The sequence below is a fragment of the Orbicella franksi genome, chromosome 10 (genome assembly GCF_964199315.1).
Source record: "Orbicella franksi chromosome 10, jaOrbFran1.1, whole genome shotgun sequence".
In the NCBI taxonomy this organism is placed as follows: domain Eukaryota; kingdom Metazoa; phylum Cnidaria; class Anthozoa; order Scleractinia; family Merulinidae; genus Orbicella; species Orbicella franksi.
In genome coordinates this window covers 29,050,672-29,070,326 of record NC_138154.1, presented here as the reverse complement: position 1 = coordinate 29,070,326, position 19,655 = coordinate 29,050,672, and the positions used below count along the sequence as shown (strand labels likewise).

At 38.3% G+C, this 19,655-nt stretch overlaps 1 pseudogene; it reads right to left on the bottom strand.

The window, feature by feature from the left end:
• Positions 1 to 15,892: 15,892 nt before the first annotated feature.
• On the bottom strand, positions 15,893 to 16,823 carry LOC145499319 (uncharacterized; annotated as a pseudogene).
• Positions 16,824 to 19,655: the final 2,832 nt, after the last annotated feature.

Below are 19,655 nucleotides of genomic sequence, written 5' to 3'. Positions count from 1 at the left end.
GAACTGGACAGTGTTTCCGATTCCAGGAAATCAACAAAGAGCCTTAGCACTCTTAAGATTGAAGGGCAGAATGTTGAAGTAAAAGCAGACACAGGTGCAGAGGCTACCGTCATACCCTTTCATCTGTATAAGAAAATCTCCAAAAAGCCTCTCCAAAAGATTCAGCAACCCTTGAAAGGCTGGCTTGCAACTAAGCCCATTCATCCAAGAGGCTGTGTACGCCTTCAAACTCAATACAAGAATCGTCAAATGAACCTGTTGTACCTTGTTGTTGACGGGAACTTTACACCCTTATTGGGATGTGATGCCTGCTTGGATTTAGAAGTCCTTCAGTTTATGAATCTCCAACTGATAGATACACCAGTACCTAATCCAGCCATGCCGGATACGCCAAGAGCACGTGGAGACCAGACCATCTTCCAGAAGGACCCAATATTGAGGGAGTACCCAGATTGTTTCAGTGACAAACCCGGAACACTTCCAAACAAAGTACATCTGGAAGTTGATGCTTCAGTACCCCCAGTTGTTCACCCTCCCAGGAAAATTCCGGTTGCTATGCTGGAGCCAGCACGAGAGAAACTCAAAGAGATGGAAGAAGATGGTATTATCGTGAAAGAGGATGAGCCTACGTCGTGGGTCTCATCAATGCTAGTTATTGACAAGAGAAAGGTGAAGGATGAAAGAAAGGACACTCCACTGTCAAAGGATGATGTCAGAATTTGTATTGACCCAAGAGATCTTAACAAGGCCCTGAAAAGACCCCATTATCCAATGGTTACCGTAGAAGAAGTTGCAAACCGACTTTCAGGTGCAAAGAGTTTCACATCACTTGATGCATGCAGTGGATACTGGCAACTCCCGGTAGATGAGGAGAGTTCCAAGCTCTTGACTTTTAACACACCGTGGGGGCGATACCGATTTACAAGACTCCCTTTTGGTATCTCACCAGCCCCTGAAATCTACCAAAGGGAGATGGACAGACTGTTTGAAGGGGTTCCTGTTGAAATCATAGTGGATGATTTCCTGATACATGGTAAAGATCAGCTTGAAGTTGATGACAAATTGAGAAGAGTACTTGACAAGAGCAGGGAGGTAGGATTGAAGTTCAACCCTAAAAAGGTGAAGCTTAGAGTACCAGAAGTAAGTTATGTTGGACACCTGTTCTCATCTGAAGGTTTGAAACCAGATCCGGAGAAGATCAGAGCCATTAATGAGATGCCACCCCCAGAAGACAAAGAAGGTGTACTTCGCATACTAGGAACTGTGAATTACCTGGACAAATTCATCAAGCACAAGGCTGACATACAAGAACCCATATCGCAACTTACCCAAAAAGATGTAGCATTTGTTTGGGAAAAGCCACAACAAGAGGCCTTCGACAATCTGAAATCAGTCATCACGAGTGCACCTGCACTAGCTTATTTTGACAACAGCAAGGAAACAGTGCTAAATGTAGATGCAAGTAGTAAAGGCCTTGGTGCAGTGATCCTACAGGACGGCAAGCCGGTTGCATTCGGATCCAAAACACTGACTAACTGTGAGAAAAGGTATGCACACATCGAGAGAGAGCTGCTTGCAATCGTCTGGGGCGCACAGAAATTTCACACCTATGTATATGGGCGCAGAGTAATTGTAGAGACAGATCACAAACCCTTAGAGTCTATCTTCCGCAAGTCTCTGAATGATGCCCCCCCCCCCCCCCAGGCTACAAAGGATGCTATTGAAACTTACCAAGTATGATCTTGATGTGCGATATGTCCCTGGAAAACAGCAAGTCATCTCAGACTGTCTTAGCAGAGCACCTCTCAGTGATACGGAGCCAGTCAGTGAACTAGAAGATGTAATTGGAATCAATCTTATTGAGGAGCTCGGATTTGAAAGCAGCACACTGAAGAGATTTAAGGAGACCTCCAGCATTGACGAAAGCTCGAGAGTAGTGATGGAGTATGTCTTGAAAGGGTGGCCGTCTGAGAAAGAACAGGTTGATGAGCTTGCTAGAGAGTACTGGAGTTTTAAGGAAGAGCTGAGTGTGGAGGATGGATTGCTGTTTAAATCAGACCGAATAGTCGTCCCAAGACCACTGAGGGCTGAGGTGCTGGATGAAATCCATGGAGCTCATATGGGAGAAAGTAAGAGCCTTAGCTTTGCCATAGATTACGTCTTCTGGCCCTCAATGACAGCCCAGATCAAAGACAAAGTCAGCTCCTGTTCAATTTGTAATGCCTTCCGCAACCGACAACAAAGAGAGTCATTGCATCCACATGACATCCCTGGATTACCTTGGCAGGTAGTCGGGACTGACTTGTTTGAATATGGAGGCCAAACATACTTGTTGGTCACTGACTTCTATTCAAAATACTTTGAAATTGAATTACTGCGTCAGAACACTGCCACCTGTGTCATTAACAACCTGAAGAAAATATTTGTAAGGTTTGGAGTCCCGGATAAGGTTGTGAGCGATAATGGTTCCCAATACAGCAATACCAGGAATCTATTCGACAGCACTCATGAGTTCAAGCAATTTGCTGAAGATTGGGGTTTTTGCCACACAACGAGCTCTCCAGAGCACCCCCAATCAAATGGTGCAGCGGAGAGAGCAGTGCAGACAGCAAAGCGCATTTTGAAGAAGGCTGCAGCTGACCAAAAAGACCCTTTTGAAGGACTGTTGAAGTACCGCAACACTCCATTTGAAGATATCGGCGTGTCACCTGCACAGCTGCTGATGAGTCGGCGCACAGGCACAATGATACCAACCCATCGACGTCTCTTATTACCGCAGGCAGTGGATCCTGATAGAGTAGTGAAAGCGCTGCGGCTGCGTCAATTTGTCTCTAAGAAGAATTATGACAAACAGAGTAGAGATCTGCCTCCTCTTGAAGCTGGGGACAAGGTGCGAACTCGGCCAAATAGAGATAGAGAATGGCGTGAAGCGGAAGTGTTGCCACGATCATACTTAGTACAGGATGAACGAGGGTGTATCTATAGAAGAAATTGAAAGCAGATAATCTCAGTCCCAAATGATCATCCAATGAGACGACGGCTGCATGATCCTCCTTCAAGTCCCCAGTGTGCTGACTCTCCAATATGTCTGTCATCACCTTCTATAAAGGACTCAGCACCAGAACCAATGGAATCAGCAGAAGGACCAAGAAATGCAGAACGATCACCTATTACAACCAGATTCGGGCGACAAGTTAAAAAGCCCCAGAGACTCATTGAATCCTGTTAGGCGTATCAAGAAAAGCGGGTCCATTTGGCTAACAAAAGGCTTTGTTTTACAGCCCAAAATCAACCTAATATGGCCATTTTTGAACAATGGCGGCGGCAGCTTGAAAATGCTCAAGGGACTTTCAAAATTTCTGGAGCGGGAAATTTGAACGATCGTAAAAAGCGAAGTAACTACAAATTCCCCCGAGGGGAGGTATTACGGGTACAATTTGTTGTGTGTAAATTGTTACGCTGGGGTGGCTGGTAGGGGTCACCATTGCGGCTATCGAAGACTCAGCGTTCCGGCGTCAACAAAACACAAAACGGCTCCTTTAGGAGCCACCAAATAAAACAAAAGTCAATGACCAACATATCTTCTTCCCCTTGATCCCCTTTTTACTGTGGCATATCATCAAGAAATAGTCTTTGGTTCGGGCCCAACTTTTCGCATTAAGCGTTACACGATAGTCCTTTAGTTATTGGTAGCTAGGGATTTTGCCGAAGTTAACCGGTAAAGCTCGTGGGTTTTCACTGTGACGCAATAAAAAAATAAACCAAAATCATTTATTTGATTTGTGTTTAGAAATCTTACTGACAACCCGACTGGAAGAAATATTGGTTGGTAAATTTCGTTGAGGGCACTCTCTATAATTACGCACGCGCTGATGCTTTCAGACTAACAGTGGTAACCACAATGATGGAAAACCACTAGTCGGTCTAAATAAATAGATTTTGCAATATTCAATCTTTACAAGCTTAAGATCGGCCAGAGGCCTCCTATGAGGGTTCCATGGTTTGCATCAAATACGCGGCAGCGTTAAATGGGTTTGGCGTCCCGGTGCAAGTCCTCCCATGCAACCGATCCTATGGCATCCCGCTCTCAAGCTTTGCGAAACTGGTGAGTTGCGCCACCACGTAGGTCGGTGAGAAGGGATGTTCCACTGCGGTTCTTTTAGCACTTTATTTAAACAAGGGTTTTACATTTAGTAGCCAGGGTAGTATTCTAAAAGAGCCCTGCGATAAGTAGATTTTAAATACTAGAATATAAAATTGTAGTCGGACGTGATGAAAATGCTATTTAGCATTCTGTTATTGTTGCTGTTGTTTTTGTTGTTTGTATGTATTTGAACATTCTGAAACGAACAAACCGGCGAAACGCACGTCCGAAAATTTTACTTTCCGCGTAACGAGAAATAAGCTCCGTCACTTAATTTGGCTGATTAAACTAAAACCGCGTGCCGTTAAGTATCAGAGTCCTGGCTTCCCTTGATACGCCGCACATGACGTACCCAGGCCATGGTTTTTCCTGACACGCCGCAACGTACGTATCAGGAACATGGCACTCTCCGACACGTCACGTTTCTTGACACATCACGTTCTGATCTCGGACTCGCCGAGTGATGAGGAATTTCGCGGCCACGTAAATTCAACGAAATTACTCATTTCACGCAGTGAAAACTACCGAGCGAAAAACAACTCTTAGCACTGTTCACGCTTTTTCAGTAGTGAGGCAAATAGAAAGGCATAGGAGCTTGAAAAATAGGAGGCACAAAGAAACTGGATGCGTGTTTACAGAAGTGTGCGAAGTAAGCTTAATGTTGAACTTGTGAACGATCATGTCCGCTTTCCACAGGCAACGAAAAAAAATCCCAAGAAACTCTACGATCACTTGGTAATATTTTGCTTGCACTAATGATAACTGAGTTGCGTAAACTTTTGCTCTTTCGGAGGCTGCTGTTTTTTTCACTTTTTAATTAGGTAAAAACAAAACCGTTAATCGACTTTTAGAAATCGCACTTGTTTCTTTTCTTTTGACTTACGCCGCCTGCTTTGGACGCGACAAACAAAGAAACGAAGCGTCGTGCACAGTGACCGCTTTTTCTCTTGCCTGATATTATCACAACGATAAAATAAGTCAAAAAATTTATGAAGGCCAAATTTATTAACACATAGAAATATATTACATCAATCACTCCTCCTCAACTTCCGTTCTTGTCCCGGCCGTTTAAGTTTAAGTTTAAGTTTAAGTTTAAGTTTAAGTTTAATAATACTTTGTCATGCTAGTACAAGTAAATAAATCATTTTATCTTGTGCCAAGTTAAAGCGATATAAAAGCGAACATTGCCAATCAAACTTGTAAGCTAATGCTTATTCCAAACGTCGTGCTACTGCAGTGACGAACTCAAATGAATTTGGCCCAGTAGTGGTATGACAACTTAAGAACGGCAGTGGTTTCAAAAGTCGAATTTAATTCAGTCGCCGAAGATGGGACGAAGTTTGCCTTGCTTAAGACCATTTTAAATGATAGAAAGCAACGGCAGCTGGTACAGGCTACGAATTCAGTTCGGCCCTGCAAGAGCACGTCGTTTGAAGCCAAGTCGCGACACGGCAAGGCCTGCTGTGCTAAGTAATTCAGCTTGCCGAACTGAATGGTTTCAAACGTCACACACACACTTTATTATTTTCAATTTATATTTTACAAAAAAAGGGCATGCCCGCAACTAGCAAAGGCTAATCTAGGCGGACCATGCTTTAATAGCCGATTACAAAAATATACGTTGTGCAACTGTCGTGTTTAAGTCAAATTAAGTTCTTGAATTTAGTTCGGCACGGCAGTGGTACGACGTTTGGAATAGGCCTAAAGCTCTTACTTTATTCAGGGATGAGAGTCTGGCCGATACTCATACAGCCGGTCAAGTGTCCCTTTGGGCTCCCCCGGTGGAAATTGATCTTGAGATAACAAAAATTACACTCCTCACTCCTCTAAGGTAGTTAATTTGTCATGCCGACAATTTTTCCGATGATCACAAGTTTTCTCGCCAAGCTTCGGAAAAGAACTCGGCGCTTCTAATAAAAAAAGGGCTATTGTTCAGGTTTAACAAAAGGGCTATTGTTTATGTTAAATCACCAAAACGGACCCACTACAATAGACCATTTCTTGATACGAGGGGGAGACGTTTTAATATTAACTTGTGGCTACCCCTCTGTGGAGTCCCTTACGTTTTCGTAGGCCGCCCCACATCTCGCGAACATGTGAGTTGGCTTATGTCGGACATTGTGTTGACAGTGTTTAACGTTGCGTTGAGTATTTGAACCTTCTCTGAAGCTATCTTACAACATCCATTAGATAGTTTAGCATAATTCTGAATATTTGACACACTGAGTTGCTTTTTAACAGCGTCTTTCATTATTTAAATGGCCTTGTTGTGATCCCAGACAAATTTGGAATGTAGAGAAAATGTTTTAACTGTTAAGGACCTAAGCATCTTTCAATAATTGAACAATGATGAACAAGAAAATGTGTCGTAGCGCGAAACTTGTTCAAAATGTGCATCAAGATGACGTCTGTCTTCACTTCGCCCCACACAAAGAACTAAGTAACACTTTCCATGGTAATGAAATGTTTCAATTGACATTACATTTATTTTCAAGCTGTCTCAAAGAGTGATTGTTATAGCATTGTAAAAACAAAGGTCATAAAGCTCAGCAGTAAACATTTAAGGTTCTTTCCAAACTTGTACGAAAACAGTTACCAGACACATATTTGAACGATAAGTGGGAAAAAAAAGTTGAAACGTCTTCAACTTACCAAGTTGTCAACAAGATGCTCTCTCTGGTGAATCTTTTTGTTAAAAGATCTGATATTATTTTTTTTTTTTCTGTAAAGAGAAAGACAGGTTTAATAGTTAAAGCACAAATATATCGTAAAAAAGTAATGCACCTCTATAACAGATAGAGATAACAAGATACAGATAAAAGTAAATACGCAGTTATTGATGAGCAAGTCTTTTTGTCTAAAGTTCAATTTTCCATTCAATTCAAATTGCTTTTGTCGGGATGTCTCACAATCCATTTATGAACAGCACAAGACAGGTAAAGAACCTAAAGGTAAAGAACCTAACCTGAAGGAAAACGTTCCTTTCTTCTCTATTCTTGCATGTAAGCGCTTAAATATTTTACAACAATTTTAGTGCAAGGTGGTGGAAAACCGTGCGCTATTGCGTTCAAATTTAACACATCGCCATAACGTCTTTATATGCTCTTAGCTGCACACAAAAAATGTATTAATTCTCCATGCTATTAAACTGTTTTAACTGACAGTGGACATTATCATCCATTTTGGCATAGACTTCAACCCACCTTGATAGGAAACTTTAGATCCTGATAAGTAGTCTTAGTGTAAATGAAAACCAGTCAAACTTCAAAGAGAGATATAATATTGGCCTGGTGGAAAAATGACAGATGTAGGTGAAAACAAAATGTTAGATTTATATGATGCTAAATAACTATTGACTAAAATAATGTTGTCGTATTTCCATCTTGGACTGTCTAGAAAACTTGCATTGCACCAAAACTTCACGAGAAAATAATATAATGGCGTCTAGATAAGTTTAATACCATTCTAACTTTGCTTGCTGATCTGAAAACAAAAGAATTTCTATTTTTTTCTGCAGAGTATTATTTGATGTCAACTAGAAACTCCATAAAAACGTTCGAAGAAAAAACATTGAAACAGCAAATGTAACATTCACGGGGTGAAAACGTTTCCCGTGCAAAGCGATTTTCTGTTAGTGTTAAAACAGTACTTAAACTTAACGTTCTTTAGATTTTTACTGAGAAACTTCTTGGCAAGGCATTTGCTATTTTTCTTCAAGAATGATATCATTTGTTTCGGCGATGACCATCTAAAGTTCGCATTCATTTGTGTCAAAGAAGGCAACGGCCAATTTTTGGAAACTGCGCTAAGATTAGGTCTAAATATTTGCTGTTGAGGTAGCACACGTCTCTTCTCTATAATTCTCAACCTCACCGAATTCCCTTTTTTACTGACATCTGAAAATATCACGCCTGAAGTTAAGACTTGTTAATTAAGCTACACCCACCAACATTCGTCGCTGCTTGATCTTCTTAATGCTTTTCGTCTTCAAAAAACTATGAAGCGTTCGTTTCGGAACTCTCAAATCAATTGTGAAAACAATATTAGGCAAGAATGAGGCACGATTTTACTCTTTGAGTACTCCTCGTCACTGAATTAAATTCTGCTTTATTATTAACATTATTTTCTTTATTTATGACTGAACTGTACGAACATTTGCTGATTGAGATCCGTAAAGGTTTGGCCAAATGTAGACCGGTTTACTTAGTTCGTGTAAAACGGATTTCGGTGCGTAACTATCTTGCCGATGGATGATTTTGTTAAATAAAAAAAACACAAGTTATTCAAAATTTCTTTTCCTTTAAGACTTCATTTCAGCTGCCTTAGAAATTTAAAGTTATTCAGGGATATCAAAGGCTCTAATTTTACTTAGGCGAATTACTAACTCTCTGTTCAGTATCGACTATTATATTGTGGTGGCCTTGAATAATAGTTGTTTTGACTGTTACCCGGTGACTGTCTACCTTTCGGTAAGCCTTGAGTCCACTGCCTCGAAGACCGTCATTTGGACCCAAAATAAAACTGATGGCTAGTTAAAACTAAATTTGCCTTAAAACATAGAAGTGACTGTATTCGCGGAGAATTGTTTACGATATTCACTTGGCTTACTTTGCACTTAAATATAATGATTTTGAAGAGCTCTCATTATATTATTGGGCATTTTTATTTTTTCTTGATGTTTTTTCTTCACTAAACAGGTGTACCTACAATAACAATTATCAGTAACATTCAGTGTGTCTTTAACCTACCTTGTCTATAGGAAACTTCAGTTCTTGGTGAGTGGGTCTAACAAGCAGCTCAGCAATGATAAACAGTCAGCCTGCAAAGAGATCATTTGGTTGAGCATAAAAAATTGACAATTTTGCCTCCACTTATGTGATATTGAATAGTGGGAAGTTAAATAATCGTTGACTAAAAATTGATGCATTTTAATTTTAAGCAGGTGAGGACAATGCAACTCTGCTCTAAAATAGTGCTACCCGATGGCCCAACCTCAGCATTTTTCTTGTTCTAACCTGAGAATATTGAAATGTAGAAACCTTCCGTTCTTTTAAATAATTCGAATGAATAATTTTGTTTTAGATTTCGCGCTATGTGCAAAAACCGAAACGTTCAAAACGCTAGCAAAAGTTGAAAGATTACAGGTTAAAGGAAATTAATTTTGTCTTAGGTCTCTGAGCTAAACGCTGGGCTTAATGTTTCATTTTGAATTGATGTGTGTTCGTGACTGTACTTTATGGTTCAACATTAGAGCTCGACGACGAATCTCGTAGAATCTGTGTCAAGAAAAAAAAAACATACCGGCAGGTCTTTTTACGTACCTAACGGTGGATCATTGAATGTAGCTTACTTTATTTCCAATAATACTCGACTCGTTAAATTTTCTCATTTCGCCAGCCTCAGACTATATGACGCTTGATTTCAACATCGAACTTTACATAGGCTCTTTCTCTGCTTAATCTTCCTGAATGTTTGTCTTTGTTTAAAAGGACCTTTCAACTGAAAGTTACAGACCTCGATAATTTTCTGAACGCTGCAAGCCAGAATTTATACAACAGTTTAAGACCACCTTTGTCGTCGTTTCCTTGGCTTATAATTGTTCTCATCATTTGCGGGATAGCTATAACTTTTTTGTTTTCGGCGGTAAAGGAAAATGTTGCGAAAGATCCCTTTATAATATTTAGGGTTACACCCTAGGCGAATTTGATGTAAACCTGTATTTGAAACTGTAAAGTTTTGAATTCTAATAATTGGAACGCCCGCAATACCATGCTAAACTTTGTAGCAGCTTGAAAGAGTTCTATTAATCGAGAGGTTCAGCTGTTTCTCTATTTTTGCAAAGAACTGCATAAAATATTTGCCCTTACCAGCAGATCACAGAAGACTTGCCATTCAAATTCGGTTGTGTTTTCAGATATCGGACAGTTAAGCGAGACGTAAACTTAAAGCTTTCTCCAAAACAATAAAATAATTAACTGTAACGCAGAAGAGACGCATCCCATTAACTGTGATGTTTTAAACATGGGCCGCTTTTAATCCATAAGACTTTATTTTCACTGATATATTGCCACTGCACATGTCTGCTTTAACAGTATTCAAAGAAAAAAGAAATAGTGGAAACGAATTAACTCAAAAATGAATGCAAAACTTTCTCTCGGTTTCTACTTTGAATTTAATACGATATTCTTAACAGCAACCATGGGCCAAATTGTTTGACTATTACAGTGTAATATAAAGAACCAGCAAAAAAGTTTAGAAAGTCATTAAGCCTACCTTGTTAAGAAGAAACTTCTTAGTGATTGGTCTCAGAGCTAAAGAGGAACAAGTACTGCAAACTATAAGATGAAGCTCATTTTACGGAATTAAGTAGAAGAATTAAATGTAAACAATATGTCGAAATGCTCTGGCCTTAAATAGTAATTAGTTAAATATTTTTCCCTTTCGCTTTTCAGCTGTCTCAGACAAAAAGACAAAGATCACGCTTCAAATTGAATTTTCCGCATGAGAACTTTACACTACATATCCAAGAGGCGATATCTGTGGTAAAAAAAGTATCTGATTCTCTAAACTGCGTTGCTAATAAAAACAAAAAAAAAACAAACAACATTATCGGGAAGTTGATTGAACGTCCAAGACGGGAGAACAGTAAAATTGCCGATTAATTCTGAACTAAATATTTTCGTGCAAACAATATGTCGATATGCTATGCTGTTGAATAACAATTGACTGAACTGTCTGAACTCAAGAAACAAACGTCACACTACTGACGTAACTAAAACATGCTGGCAGGGTATGAAATATAAAAACAATAAAGTTCAGTCCTGTAACATTGGTCCATGTCTTACCAGAACTATTCTACTTATTTTTTTTATGATTTTGTGGTTATATATATATATTGTATTTAACGTTCTAAGAATTTGTTTATTTGTTCAGTATCAATGGCTTCCGCCCAGATCCTCTCAATAGTCAACGCAGACAGACAACGCATCTAACTTGGAAGACGCCAATTTCGTTTCGACTTCCTTTCAGCTGTTTCTAAAAAAGTTAATACTTTAAAATTCTCATTTCGACTGATGTGCGAAGAACGATGCTACATTTGTACAAATATTTTGATGCACCGAAAATCTGCACCAAAAATTCACCGTTCTTGTATATTTATATTTTCACGATTTTCCAGACATTTTCCGGCTTTTCGCGTGCATCTTTAACTCGATATATGCACCGCTAAAAGCTTGAACCAATTCTTTTATAGCAAAGCGACAACAACCTGGGAGCTAAATCATGTTTTATTTGTGAAGGGGATAAGATTATTAGTAAGTAAATAAGGTTAAGCTCAATTTTTCCTCGAGTTGATATTTGGTTCCGTATTTTGAACAAAAAGTCGGTTGTTACATACTTCATGCGTGGTCTGTAAATTAAACAATTGTTTAATGCTTAGCGTGTGTATATCGTGTTATGGATACACCCGGGAAGTTTGAAGAGCTCGAGAGAAGCGTAAGAGTTGCATTCACCTGTGCATCGAGCAACTTTAACTTCTTGAGTGCTCTCCAAACTTTCCAAATACATCCATAACTCGATATACACACAGTTAAAAGCAGGCAACAATTCTGTTATAACATATAGGCGACAACAGCTTGGGCGTTAAAACATGTTTTATTTGTGATTGAATACAGTACAAAGTTCTTAAAATGAACGGTGAAGGAAAACATAGGATCCAGCTGGCTGGAGAAAAAATAAGCACAATCATTTCAGCGACAGTGGAACGAAAAAGTTTCATCCGGTTTCTAAAATTGTCAATGAAAAATCCGCATCTTCGAATTAATAAAAATGTGGGAAAACAAGCTCTAAATACTCAAGTTTCTCTTAGCTTGGTAAAAGTCAAAGGACCAAAGTAGTGTTTGGATTGTTCAGAATGATGTTCACATTGCCGAAACTTCAACAAAAGGAACTCGCAGCTTAAATGAAACTACGATTGAGATTGGGAGAAGAGATTTGCTAGCGTCGCTGTAGGGTAGGTGGGTGGAGAAACTTGCTTTAGCCGTTGAGTAGAGAAGACTGGCGAGAGGAGCAAAACTTGCATGCAACAGGCGTATATAGGGTCTTATCCTCCGTGAGCGATCGGCTCCTCCGACGATTTGCGAATTTCGCCCGTCCCAGATTTCTTTAATTTCGGTTCCAGACCTCGCACTAATGGACCGCGTCTCAAAAATTCAAAATGGCCGCCACAAAACACAAAACACGCAACGATAAAGGTAGGCTAATCTTTTATTCATATTCTAAACGGATTGAGGGCTCCCTGTGAGGAACGTAAATAATTAACTGGGTGTTTGTCGCGTTGATAAATCAGGTCATGAAATGACTTTTACACGAATGAGAAAAGTAAACTACCTTATTTATATAGGAAATTAACGATGCACTTTATTAAGGCAATTAAAATAATTACGTTAATTTAATGCATCTTAACTTACGTCGATGTTGATTTAAATCACACTATTTTACATCATTGTTGTTTTACAGCACCTTTGTTTCAATAACAAAACCTTATCTGCTCATAAGTCCACTATGAATGCCTCGGAATCACTATCTGACAGTTTTTCTTTAAGAATTGAGTTCAAAATGTCTTTCGACTGGTCGTCGAATTGATCCGTTTCCCCGACGAGATAGCTAACTTCTTCAGTCTTTCTTCTTAGGATTTCCATGGTCCGTTCGTCCTCCCACTGCACGGTCACCTCTATGCCAGGATCCAAGGGAGTCTTTCCTCTCTAGATCCATTTACGGAGCAACAACCTGATAACAATTAGCTAACAATGACCTGAAACGCTGCTGTTTTATTCCTTTAGATATGTATGTTGAGACGTTTGTATTGCAGCAAATTCGCGTAAAAAAGTTAGGCGCACATTAATAATTTTCGTCAATTTCGCGTTGATTTGAGGTATGTGAACCTAACTTTTGGGAAATTCGTGTTAATTTTGTGTAACGTAAATGTTCTTTAGTATGTAGTGGCAATAGCTCGTCTACAAAACGGCGATGTTTTCTGGCGTATGGGAGGAACCTTTAGCAACAATTCTACTTAAGACTAAGAGAAAATCATGTACGGTTTCTTCAGGTTAAAAACTCGAAATTACTGAGAAAACAGATGAGCGCAGGTTCCTAACTGCAAATTTTAAATGACGTTCAGTCAATGGCGTGAAGTTGGAAAGCGTTATTTCAAGAAAATCAGTTAGAATTCTTATAAAACAATGAGACCACTCACTCTCGATTTCAGCTCGCGTTCCCACAGGTATTTTTATAACTCTATGGGGAACACATGAAATGTCTTCTATCCATGATTTTCTAAACAACATAGCTAGTAAAGTGACGCTTTCAATTTAAGTAAAACTGCATCATAATCTAATTAATGATACTCGTTCGCGCTCACGGAGTGAGAAAATTCGCCAGAACTTTCAAATTTTCAACCTTTGTGAGTAGCGCAAAAAAAAAAAAAAACAACAATTTGGCCGGTGAGAGAAATGGATGAAATCCAGAGCTTGGGCTTTTAATGTGCATCATCGACTGTAGGAAGTTCGGAGAGCAGTCAAGCAAGTTCTTACGCTTTTACCTTGCTCTCAAAACTTCCAGCGTGCATCAAAACTTGATGATACCCGCTAAAGCAACAATCCATTTACCAAATAGAATCTGGTGTTCCATGTTCTATCGGAAAGACTAGAAAAACTGCTGGTGGACGCACGAGAGAAACGCGAGTGCTTTCAGCAGTTTTTCTAGACCTCAAAAGTGTATTTCTGATTTTCTTACAAAACATAGGAACACCATCTCTGTTTGGTTTAATTAGAATATTGCCTGAAAAAGCAAAAGCTATATATTTACATCTGAGAAGAGCCCACCACGCGACCTGCAAATAACTGCCTACAAATAACGGTCTGCTCATGCGTAGTACAGTCTAAATGTGTTTTGCTGCAAATAATATTCTACTCATGCGTAACTGTAACCACGCTTTCGCGTGAAAAAACGGCAGATCGCTCCCCTGAGCTGTCAGATGGTAATTTTAGAATATAGAAACAAGCTTGGTGATCGAATGATAAAACAATTATTGAACTCGGTTATTGCGAAATATCGTGATTTTTCAATGGCGAGCAGATCAATTATTTGTCTAAGCCTTTTGGCTTCGGCAAATAATTGATGTGCCCGACAAATCACGATATTTTGCTCAACCTTGTCCAGTAATTGTTCAATGTCTGAGGGTTAAGATGCGCTTATGAAATACGATTTTAACTTACAGTGAAAGAACTCTTAAAAAATTGTGTGCTAATATTGTTAGATAATAATTTCAAACCAAGAAAATTCAATTTCTAATATACAAGTATCTGTCTTTATTGTGAACTCAATAGATTTTGAAGTGCATACTCGAGCTCAGTGCTGTTTTACTTCTTTGATTATGTTTTTGACTGAAAATAATATTGTACATTAAATATAACATCATTCAACCTAGGGCGCTTTTCCCTTCGAAGGTGGTAAGGACTGACAAAGGCCCTCTTCTACTCCAGGGCGCCTTACCCTCCGAAAGAAGGAAGAGCAAAAAGGCCTGGAGTCATCCGGTGAATTCTTTCATTTCATTGGTCCCTTGATTTGATAATGTATACCGAATAACGTAATTTATACAGATTACACTTCGATGGTGGAGAAAATGTCGTCAAAGTTGGCCTCGAAAAAGATTTCTTCGCGAATTCAAGTTTTCCGTCTGTGGTATTTTTTTGTTTTTGCTTTATTTTGTTTGGTTTTTTGTTTGTTTGTATTTTATCTTTTATTCCATGGTCTTTCCCGCCCTTCCGAAACTGTAAAGAAAAAGGCGCCCTCGGGACGAGTTTGTAGTGTTCTATTTCGAACGAGAAACTCCGGCTCTACTGTAATGGGACACTTTGTGCATGACACGTAATGGGAGGATCTAAAGCACGTGGTTGAAAGAACGAATGGACTTCGGTGTGTGTTGTTGTATGTTACTCCGCTACGCGATTAAAAAGGTTTAAACGACTTCAGGAACTGTGTATATCTTCCTGTGGGGCGTTTATTACACTACCAATAACAGATTTGCACGTTGTCGTCGTTTGACTACAAACACCAGAATTCCTCTCGTTTTTTCTTCATTATCTAAATTTTGCCCCAGTGGGGTTTAAATAACGATTGCCCTAATTAGCATAAGAAACAGAAAAAATTAAGGATCGTGGTAGTTGTAATCAAAGTCAATAAAAGGCCTCTTAAGGTTCTAATATTTTAAAGCTTATTATCCATAATTATGCACGATTTATCGCCTGGTGAATCATGAATATACCAACTAATTGAGCCAAATTGTTCTCTGCCGAGTAATGTAGAAACTTTCTGCACCACTATTAACTATTTGACATTAAAATGTTCAGTGCTAGAAAATCGCAATACCATAATCGCACTCAAGATGGTATAGCATGACTCTAAATTACAATGTAAATCGTAACTTAACATCAATTTTAGTACTTCCTCTGACTTTCAAGATATAGACAATAAAAGACCTGTTATAATTTTTGTTCTTAGAGTACGGTACCTTGCTTATTTGCCCTTAAACTATGTTCATCTGATGTAGGTCAGACTTTCTCGCGAAGATATTAATTCCTTCATTCCTCGTCGTGCTCATTCAGCTAAAACGTTCACGGTGGATTAATGTAATGTTTAAAACAACAAAGCTGGCCATCGAAACTGGAATAGCTTTTTATAGTATCTGCGTTACATGTCACGAAGAGGAAAAACTGCAACCTGTCTTTGTTGCTGAGGTCGTTTGCGAAAGAGTGCAAGTAAAGCTCATCTGTATTCTGGCATGCGGATAGTGTATAATATAGGATTTACAAGAGAGTTTGAATAAAATAGAAACAACAATGCAGAAATTAAATGAAAACCCACTGAAAAGGACAGAGACTGCAATATTTCAACTTTACTGATTAAAATGGCATAATAGAATGTAACTAGTGCGGCATGTACAACAGAAGAGATGCAACAGTCACAATCAACAATGTCATAGTCAGTTTTCTTCCTCTACTGGCTGCACCATGGTGTTGAGGCTGCGCTCCACAACGGATTTTAATAACAATGGACGTGTAAGAAACACAAATGATCAAAAGGCAAATTGAAATAAATGTAAAATATAAGTAAGCACTGTAATATGATTCTTCAAACTGTACGAGAATTATATAAGCTATTGTTACCAACCCAGATGAAACCCAAACAGCGGCAATTATTAATCGATATATCCATTTTTTTAGCACACGATGCCTAAAAGGAAAGAACGTCGCATGCACCCGTTCTAAAGCGATGATGGCGATATCTATTAACGAACCAAAGACGAATAACGTCCTTAGTACCATTATAAAATAAACTGTCCCAACTTCAAATGAATGCCTCTTCCACAGATTACACATTATCCCAGGCATATAGAACAGATTATAAACAGCAACTCTTCCAACCAACATATCAACAACTGCCAAATTTATCACCAGGTACATGCTACGCTTGCGGAGATTGCGGTTTCTTATAAAAACAATTATCGTACAGAGGTTGAGTGTAACTATAGCAACAGACTCGACTAAGTCTACAGTTATCCAGGGTATGCAATCAGATAAAGACAACATCCCAAATATCTGTCCTGTTAGAGGAATTACTTGTCTGTCTGTGGAAAGAAGTGAATTTTTTTTTTTCAGATTTTTTTACACTTGTGTAAGAAATGCAGTTAACGAGACGAAAAGCTCACATCAATGTGCAGATTTTTTTTTCGAAAGTATGTATTGATATTACCCGGCTTTCGAGGTGTTGAAAAGCGGTTTTTAATATGTTGCTTTCAATAATGAAGTCTGTTGTAGTTTTTAATATGTCTGTAAATATGTATGTTTTCAATAATTTGCTGTAAGACCTAAATACCGAAAGCTTATGCTTAAATGTCGGAGTCTTAAAGGAAGGAAATTTGGTTCTTAAATAAATATAATATTTCACTCCACAAAAATGTAGAAGTTGTATAAAGATTAAATCAAGTTTGCTATTTCTTTAAATCAAAAACAAAGCTTACTTTAACTTTAACAGGTTACAAAGTTTACTGACAATAGGAGATTGTCAGGTGTAGTTGAAAGAAGTCTTTGCTATTGTAAACCAAATAAAGCTGTTATTACACAGCTCAGAGACGAGTACAGTGCTCTATTCTGTATTTTCTTTTCTCCGCAACGTCGTTTAACTTCTCACCTTAGGAGCCATCTTTTTGCCCAATCAGCGTTGATGCCATCGCTATGCTATTGTTTCTTTGAAATGTTTTATTGGATAGCCTCTTAAATCGAATCAGAATCTGAATTAAAAATAAGGATGCTGTTGTTTATCTTTTTCAGGCTAAAATGCTCCTGTTGTGACCGAAGATAAATTTGTACCATTGATAATATAATGCTGTCTAACTTGACCAAAGAATTTAAACCATTCACACGCCACAACGTGTAGATACGTCTAATCGCGCACAAAGAACTAAGTAACGCTTTTCCTGGTATTAGAATGTTCAAATGGTTTTAATTATGAAACATTCTGGAAGAGAGAACATCCGTAACATTGGGAAAACTCAACGGCAAAGCATAACAACAATATATTTTAGGTTAAGTATCAAAAAGTGAACAGCTCCCAGTTGGCTTGATGTTTCATTTGGTAGAGCACTGCACCGGTATCACAGAGGCTATGATTTCACAACTGCTCAAGTTGTGTGTTTAACGGTGATGGTTAATCATGTCTTTTTCGGCACTTGTATCAAAAGAACGCTGAAACAACTCTCCAACTTACCTTAGTCGAGGCTCTCCCCTTGAATTTCTCGTCGGAGAATAAATACACACTGTAAAGAAAATGATATAATAAGATAATTGATATAAAATAGAACGCAAATACGCAAGAAGTGACCGTCCTAACTGGCGTAGAATCGGGAAAATAATGTTGATAACGTGTCCACTAGATATATTGTATTTATTTATTTTCAAACTTTCTCAAAGAGTGATTGTTATAGCATTGTAAAAACAAACATTATAAAGCCCTGCAGTAAACAATTCAAGTTCTTTCCAGACTTCTACGAAAACAGTTACCAGAATAAATACTGGGAAGATAACTGAAAAATAAGTTTAAACTCCTTCAACTTACCCAGTTGCAAACAAGATGCTCTCTCTGATGAGTCTTTGTGTCAAAAGATCTGATAAATTTTTGTTGTAAAGAGAAAGACGGGTTTAATAGTTTCAGCGAAAATATATCTTACAAATGTAATGTACCTCTATTTAACAATTAGATTATGAGCTCGAGATTTCTATGAGGTGATAGTTGATGAGGCCGTAGGTCGAATCAGTTATTGCATCATAGAAATCGCGAGCGACTAATCTAATTGCTTTAGTAGAATTCTAACTTAAATTATTGCAAATAATGGTTTCCAAATATTTTTCGACGCATTACTGAACTTTACACTGTAACAAAATCGCACGTATTGAATTGTCCGTGGTAAATTTGCAGTTGTTTACGCGCGCGCACCAGTTTTTCAATAATTTCAAGCTTTTAAAGTCAAGAATCCGTTTATCTCATTCTTTAAGTCTTCTGAGGAATTTAATTATCCATTTACATCCAAACTTTCTTCTAAAACTTCGGAAAAACGATAAAACGTCGCATTTCGTGGACGACCGACAGCTACTGCATTCTAATGGCTGATAGTATACGAGTAGCTCAGCCAATCAGATTGCAGCATTTGCATTAGTATACTTGTAGAATTCTACTAAAAAAAGATAGACTGTTATGGATAGAAGCAAATACTGGCGGCTAATAATGAGCAAGTTTTTTTTGTGTCACGCTAAGTTTAATTTTCCATTCAATACAAATTGCTTTTTTCGGGATGTCTTGTCATCTATTTGTGAATAGCACAAGACAGGTAAAAAACCTAAATAAATTAAGTTTGAAATAATTTAAAAATGGAAATATTTTCCTTTTCTTGAAGAAAAACGTTCCTTTCTACTGATCCGAGATAAATTTATAACATTGTCGAGAACACGTCACTATTGTTGCATGTAAGCGCCTCAACATTTTGCAACAATTTTAGTGCAAGAGGGAGGTAAAATGCGTTGTATGGCGTTCAGATCTACTACATCACCATAACGTCTCTATATTCAATTAGCTGCGCACAAAAAATATATTAATCTGTTTTAAGTGACAGTGGACATTATCATCCATTTGGCATAGACTTCAACCCACCTTGATAGGAAACTTTAGATCCTGGTAAGTAGTCTCAGTGGAAATGGAAACCAGTCAAACTTCAAAGAGAGATATGATATTGGCCTAATGGAAAAATGACAAATGTTATTGAAAACTAAGTGTGAAAACCCTATGACGCCATATAACTATTGCCTTAAATAATGTTGGTGAATTTCCATCTTGGACTGTCTAGAAAACGTGCATTGCACCAAAAAGTAACGAGAAAATAATATGATGGCATCTAGATAAG